This window comes from Vigna angularis, chromosome 9 (assembly GCF_016808095.1).
Source record: "Vigna angularis cultivar LongXiaoDou No.4 chromosome 9, ASM1680809v1, whole genome shotgun sequence".
In the NCBI taxonomy this organism is placed as follows: Eukaryota; Viridiplantae; Streptophyta; class Magnoliopsida; order Fabales; family Fabaceae; genus Vigna; species Vigna angularis.
Window position 1 is genome coordinate 8,794,767 of NC_068978.1, and position 7,127 is coordinate 8,801,893.

Consider the following 7,127-nt stretch of genomic DNA (forward strand, 5'->3'; position numbering starts at 1 on the left):
CCTGCATATACCTTTTGAATAGTTTGAATGAACAACTAAGAAATGACTTAAAGTTAAAGATAGTTTTTGAACTCTTGAAAGACTCACTTAACATTGGACCATTGACTTTGACCCTACCATGTTCTAATAAAATATCTAAATGAAAAAAGTATGAAGCAACTAATTTTATTTTGTCTACTTAAACTCAGTAGATAGTTGTTGTTTTTATTGTTATTTTCTTATATTATCATTTCAAATTTTGCTTTCACTTGGAAAAACACACGCATCCCTCCTTGCTTATTTTCTTTTTCAAGATCAATACGGTGGTGTTATAATAAGGTTATGTTTCCACAATTATCTTTCAGGCCTTTTGTCAACCAAAAACTTCTTAATAAAATATAAAATTGGAATATTATACCTTTCTTCCTCTTATTTGGTTTGAAGTAGGATGGCAAAATAACCTGTGTTCGCAGGTATTTGCGAATATAATCCATTGTGGATAGATAGTAGATATGAGTAATAGATACATGCAGATAGCAGGTAGTAGGTAATTTAATACTCGCTCATTAACGGGTCAGGTTCGGATATTGTACTACCCGTACCCGCGAGTATCATTACTCGTTTAAAAAATGAAATTATACTTTTATCCTCATCATGTTATCTTATTTACTGCGCACTTCTTTTTTTGGCTTCTATGTATCTCTTTGTCATCAGGTTCTCTATAAAGATTCAATAGAAAACTCTAAGTGAGCCACCAACAGGTAAGCATTCTGATTTCAATTTGATGCAAGTGGGAAGCTCGTATTAAAGTAGAAGGGCAGAAAGGTATATTCCCATACTTATAACACTTTCTCTTTAATACGTATTAGTCACGTGCTTAGAGAGAAGTGAGATGAGTGAAGAGAATCAGAGAGAGAAAGGGTTGCAGCGCTCTGTTAGGGTTCCAACTTCTGCTGATCACCACCACCACCACGCACGGCGGAGCAACACCGGGATGCAGAAAACAATCGGTCAAAGTTCACAAATGCACACAGGTAAACTGTATAATACCTCAGAACTTTATTAGCTTGTAAATGAAAGTTACAACGTCTATTTATACACAACCGCACACACTGTAACAGAATAACTTCTGTTTTGTTTATTTCCAACACTCCTCCTAAACAAAACTGTAAAGATTACATGATTCTGAATAAAATCAAAGTTTTCAGCTCATTTCACTAATTGATCGGTGAAAGCTTCAGTTTTTCAACTCCGATCTGCTTTCTAAGCTTTAGAAAGCGATCCCCTTTCAGTGCTTTGGTGAGAATGTCTGCAATCTGGTCTTCAGATCTGCAGAAGACCACCTCCAGCTTCTTCTTGCTAACTTGCTCTCTAATGAAATGAAATTGTGTCTCGATGTGTTTGCTCCTACCATGTGAGGTAGGGTGCTTAGTCAGGTCAATGGCTGATTTGTTGTCAACAAGCAGTCGGACCTTCCCTCTCCCTTCAATCTTTAACTCCTTCATCAGTGAGTCAAGCCAGGCTGCTTGACAAGTGGCTTCACAAGCTGCGATGTATTCTGCTTCACATGAAGACAGAGCTACAACAGGTTCCTTAGTGGAGCTCCAGGAGATAGGTGCTCCATCAAAGTAGAACACATATCCTGCTGTGCTTTTCCTGTCACCCTTGTCCCCACACCAGTCAGAGTCCGAGTAAGCAATTACTCTTCCCTCTCCTCCTGATCCATGCTTAGGCAGAAGAATTCCATATTCAGTGGTACCTTTTAGATACCTTAGGATCCTCTTTACAGCATTCAGAGGAGACACTCTGGGGTTTTGCATAAATCTGCTGACCAAGCCCACACTGTAGCTAATATCAGGTCTTGTATTGCACAAGTACCTTAGGCTCCCAACCATTCTTCTATACTCAGTCGGGTCAACAGCTTCTTCCTCAGGATCTTTCTCAAGTTTTATGCCAACCTCTGCTGGAGTAATAGCAGAGTTGCATTGCTCCATGTTAAACTTAGTTAACATGTCTATAATGTATCTAGACTGATGCATCATCATACCTGTATCAGTTGTAGTGAATTCAATCCCAAGAAAGTAACTCAGTTTACCCAGGTCACTCATCTCAAACTCTTGTAGCATCTGGGCCTTGAACTTGTTAATTCTCTCATCACTGCTGCCTGTAACCAACATATCATCTAAATACAGGCACACAATTACCATATCCTTCTTGTCCTTCTTCTCATAACACTGAACATAAACTTCATGTTCAGACACACATTTTTCAAAGCCAATGCTTACCATGAATCCATCTATCTTCTGATTCCAAGCCCTTGGAGCTTGCTTAAGCCCATATAAGGCTTTCTTTAACCTGTATACCTTGTCCATGTGCTTCTTGACTTCAAAACCTTGAGGTTGAACCACATAGACTTCCTCTTCCAGGTCACCATTTAAGAAGGCAGACTTTACATCTAATTGATGTAAAACCCAGTTGTTTTGTACAGCCACTGAAACTACCAGTCTCACTGTCTCCAATCTGGCCACAGGTGCAAACACCTCTCCATAATCAATTCCAGCTTGCTGTAAAAATCCTTTAGCCACCAACCTGGCTTTGTATCTAGTCACAACCCCTTGAGGATTTATTTTAGACTTATAAATCCATTTTAGAGCTATGGGTCTCTTGTTAGGAGGTAATTCAGTCAGTTCCCACGTCTGGTTTTTCACAATTGACCCAATTTCCTCCTGCATGGCCCTGTTCCATCTCTCATCCTTCACTGCCTCATCAAAATTCACAGGTTCAGCTTCTGCTATTAATGCAAAGTGAACGAAGTTTCCTTCTGATGAGATTGTAGCATCATATGCTAGGTCATAGTCACACAAACGGGTTGGCAATTGAGTAACCCGAGAGGACCTTCTAACACTCTCCTCCCTCCTGCATGCTTCTGACTCTGCTGCAGGTTCACTCTCCAACACAATGGTTGGGTTTTCTCTTTCTTTATCCTCCCACTGCCATTGTCCAGTTTCATCAACTTTCACATCCCTGCTGACTGAAGCAGCACCTGTTACAGGATCATACAGTTTGTATCCTCCTGTAACATGATATCCAATCATCACTAGTGGAATTCCTCTATCATCCAGCTTTTTTCTCAGCTGTTCTGGAACATGCTTGTAGCATAGGGACCCAAACACTTTCAGATGCTTCACATCTGGCTTCACTCCTGACCAAGCTTCCTCTGGTGTGACATCTTTAAGTCTCTTTGTTGGAGACAAATTTAGTACATAGGTGGCTGTCAACACAGCCTCACCCCATAAGAAACTAGGTAGCCCCTTGCTTTTCAGCATGCACCTCACCATGTTTAGGATTGTTCTATTTTTCCTCTCTGCTGCCCCATTGTGTTGAGGCGTGTAGGGAGGAGTAACCTCATGAACAATCCCTTCTTTTCCACAATAGTCTCTGAAATCAGTGGAGATATACTCTCCTCCTCCATCTGTTCTTAGAGTCTTCAGTTTGTTCCCACTCTGCCTTTCAACCATATTTTTGAACTACTGAAAATGTTGCAGTACTTCCCCTTTTCTCTTTAAGAGATACACCCAACATTTTCTGGTCCAGTCATCCAAAAATAGTAGGAAATACCTGTTGCCACAAACATCTGAGTACACCACTCCTATTTTCTCTGCAGTTTTCTGAGGTAAAAATCTTTGAAAACTGCCACGGGTCTGTTTGCATTGGACACATTCCCTGCAAACAGTTCTTGGAACATCTACCTTTGATAAGCCAGTCACCAAATTCTTCTGACTTAGCATTGATAGATCTTTAAAATTCAGATGTCCAAATCTGAGATGCCACAGCCACTCATTTCCCTCTTCTATTGCAGTAAAACAATGATGGTTTACTGCCTCCATCACCACTTTAAACGTTCTGTTCTGGGAAATTTCAGCCTGGATTACCTCTTTTCCCTCTTGGTTGAAAATGCTCAGGCCATTGTTTTCCATCTTCATCACATAGCCCTTTTGAAGTAATTGTTCAAGACTAAGTAAATTAGTCTTTAACCCAGGTACATACAGTACCTCTTCAATAACCACTTCTCTACCATCTTCACCCCTCAAAGCTACTCTGCCAGAGCATTCTGCCTCCAAACCGCTGTTATCAGCAAATTTAATCCTTCTATTTTCCACTCTCTGCACTCTCACAAACCAGTCTTTTCTCCCAGTCATGTGAGTTGAGCAGCCAGAGTCAAGATACCACACAGTGCTTTCTGGTTGCTTATCATCATCATAGGCCATCAAAATTACTGCCTCTGAATCAGATTCTTCTTGGGCCAGATTAGCCCTTTTAGGTTTATTCTTGGCCCCTTCACCTTTCCAGCACTCCTTTGCATAGTGACCCAACTTCTGGCAGTTATAGCACTTCACCTTTTTCTTATCAAATTTCCATTCTCCATCAGCATTCTTTGCCTTCTTCTCTTTTCCAGATTCAGTGGATTCTTCTCCTTGCTGATCCACATAATCTTTTCCTTTCTTTCCTCCTTTCTCGCCTTTCTTGAACCCCTTTTTACCTTTCCATTGTGCTCTGGCCTGCAGGGCCTGCTCCTGACATTGCCTACGTTCATTGAGACGTAACTCATGAGCCTCTAGTGAATGTAGTAATTCCTCACTGTCAATATCCTCTCTTCTACGGGTTTCTTCAATAGCAGTCACCACATAGTCAAATCTGGGAGTTAGGGTTCTCAAGACTTTATCTACTATGTACTCATCATTTACCTTTTCACCACAAGCTCTCATTTTATTAACCAGCTCCTGGACTTTATCAAAATACTCAGCCACGGTTTCACTTTCCTCCATGATCAGAGTTTCAAATTTCCTTCTCAAGGCTTGCAGTTTAACCTTTGCATTTCTATCTCCATCACCGTAGGTTTTCATCAGCATTCCCCAAATCTCCTTTGCAGTGGCTGCATTAGAGATCTTGTTGAAAATTTTCTGACTTACACATTGATACATCAAGAACCTGGCCTTGCTGTCCAGTTTCTCCAGTATCTTGTGTTCTTTATTCTGTTCTTGGGTTGCCTTTTCACTCAACATAGGCACTCCATCTTCAATGATTTCCAACACATCCTGAAAGCCAAACACAGCCCACATCTTGATCCTCCAATCTGCAAAGTTCTTGCCATCAAACACGGGTAATGGCCCCTGAATTCCTCCTATTCCAACCATCCTTTCTTGCTACTTTCTTTCTGAATCTTTTAACTATACCCAGTCAAAGAAAACCTCCTTTTCTGCAGTTCTGGATACACACACTTCCAGAATACAATGCTCACTTTTCACACCTCAGGACAGGAACCTAAGCTCTTGATACCATATTAAAGTAGAAGGGCAGAAAGGTATATTCCCATACTTATAACACTTTCTCTTTAATACGTATTAGTCACGTGCTTAGAGAGAAGTGAGATGAGTGAAGAGAATCAGAGAGAGAAAGGGTTGCAGCGCTCTGTTAGGGTTCCAACTTCTGTTGATCACCACTACCACCACGCACGGCGGAGCAACACCGGGATGCAGAAAACAATCGGTCAAAGTTCACAAATGCACACAGGTAAACTGTATAATACCTCAGAACTTTATTAGCTTGTAAATGAAAGTTACAACGTCTATTTATACACAACCGCACACACTGTAACAGAATAACTTTTGTTTTGTTTATTTCCAACAGCTCGTTTGCAGAGCAACAAGAAGAGGGTTAACGGACCCAAGTGTCCCATCACTAGCAAAAGGATTCAGCGGGTATGCTTTATGTTACCCTTTCAATTCCTTTTTGTATGATAATTTTAAGTGTTTTGTTATTGCAATGTGTTAGATATTCAATGTTTGGCCAGATGAGTATATGTTCTTTCTTGCTTTAAAATTTGTTTATATTACAATTTCATGTTTATTATGCTTTACCTTTCAAACCTATGGGTTATGAATGTTTTAAGGTGTTTAAACCACGATGAGTTTCTAACATTCGAAGATTCGTGTTGTAATTGTTATTCTTTAGTGTCTTAATCCTTTGTACCATGAAATAGATCTTTATTATAGTTTGAGATAAGTATTGCATGTTTGCATTGAGTTATATCAACTTCAACTCCAAACCTCTACAAAGGTACCATCATGGCCTTATGGTATATTATTATGTCAAAAATTTCTAGAGCTATCCAAAATTAGAATCAAACAGGTTTAGATAGAAAAAACTTCAAGAGAACTAACATCTCTAGTTCTTCCCTCAAATAAAAAAAAATATAAAATGAATATATTTGACAGTTCAATTTCAATGTGTCCAAAAAAGAAAACATCGTTCTAATCTAAGTCCTTGTTAACTCCCATTTTTTGTGAGGATTGGGAAAACATCTTTAATCATATACTTAAAAGGAAAACATTGCATTAGTTTTGTTGTCGATATATATTATTATTTTCCTTTGTTGACAAAAAATATTATTTGGTGTTTTTTTGCAATTTATTTTGAATCTCATATAAAAACTCATAAAATAATATTTTTTTAAAATATTCGCGTGTAGAAAATGAGTATCTAACGGGGTACTTGTGAATTGAAAAAAAAAATCCGTGTTTTTTTTATGAGGATATCTAACTAGTAGTGGGGCGAGTAACGATACAATTGTTTTTTTGCATGGCGAATATCGTACCGATCCAACCCATTATCATCCCTAATTTGAAGTCATAAGTAAGAGAAAAGAGGTATATCATAGAAAGAAATTCATTTGAAAACATATTCGAAATAAAATTATATAAGAAAATTTGATTTTTCTAAGAAAAAATTAAATAAATTAAACCATAAATGTAGGTTTCAAAAAATTATTCTTTTTTAAAATAATTTCAATTTTATAGGTTTAATAGAAATATTATATATATATATATATACTTCAAAGAATTAAAATATTTTTGAATAGTATTACTCATTAATGTAATATCCAATATAAATTTTAGAGTTAAATATGTTTTTGTTCTTCAATTATAATACAAAATTGAAGTTGGTCAGCATTTGAAATTTTGATTATATTTGATTTCCTAACTTTAGAAATGATTGGTCCCAAATTTTTTTTCAAGAACCTCTTTTATTTCAAACCCTAGTTTCCCTTAATGATCTTCCTTTTGTCACCCAAATCTCTAACACATTCA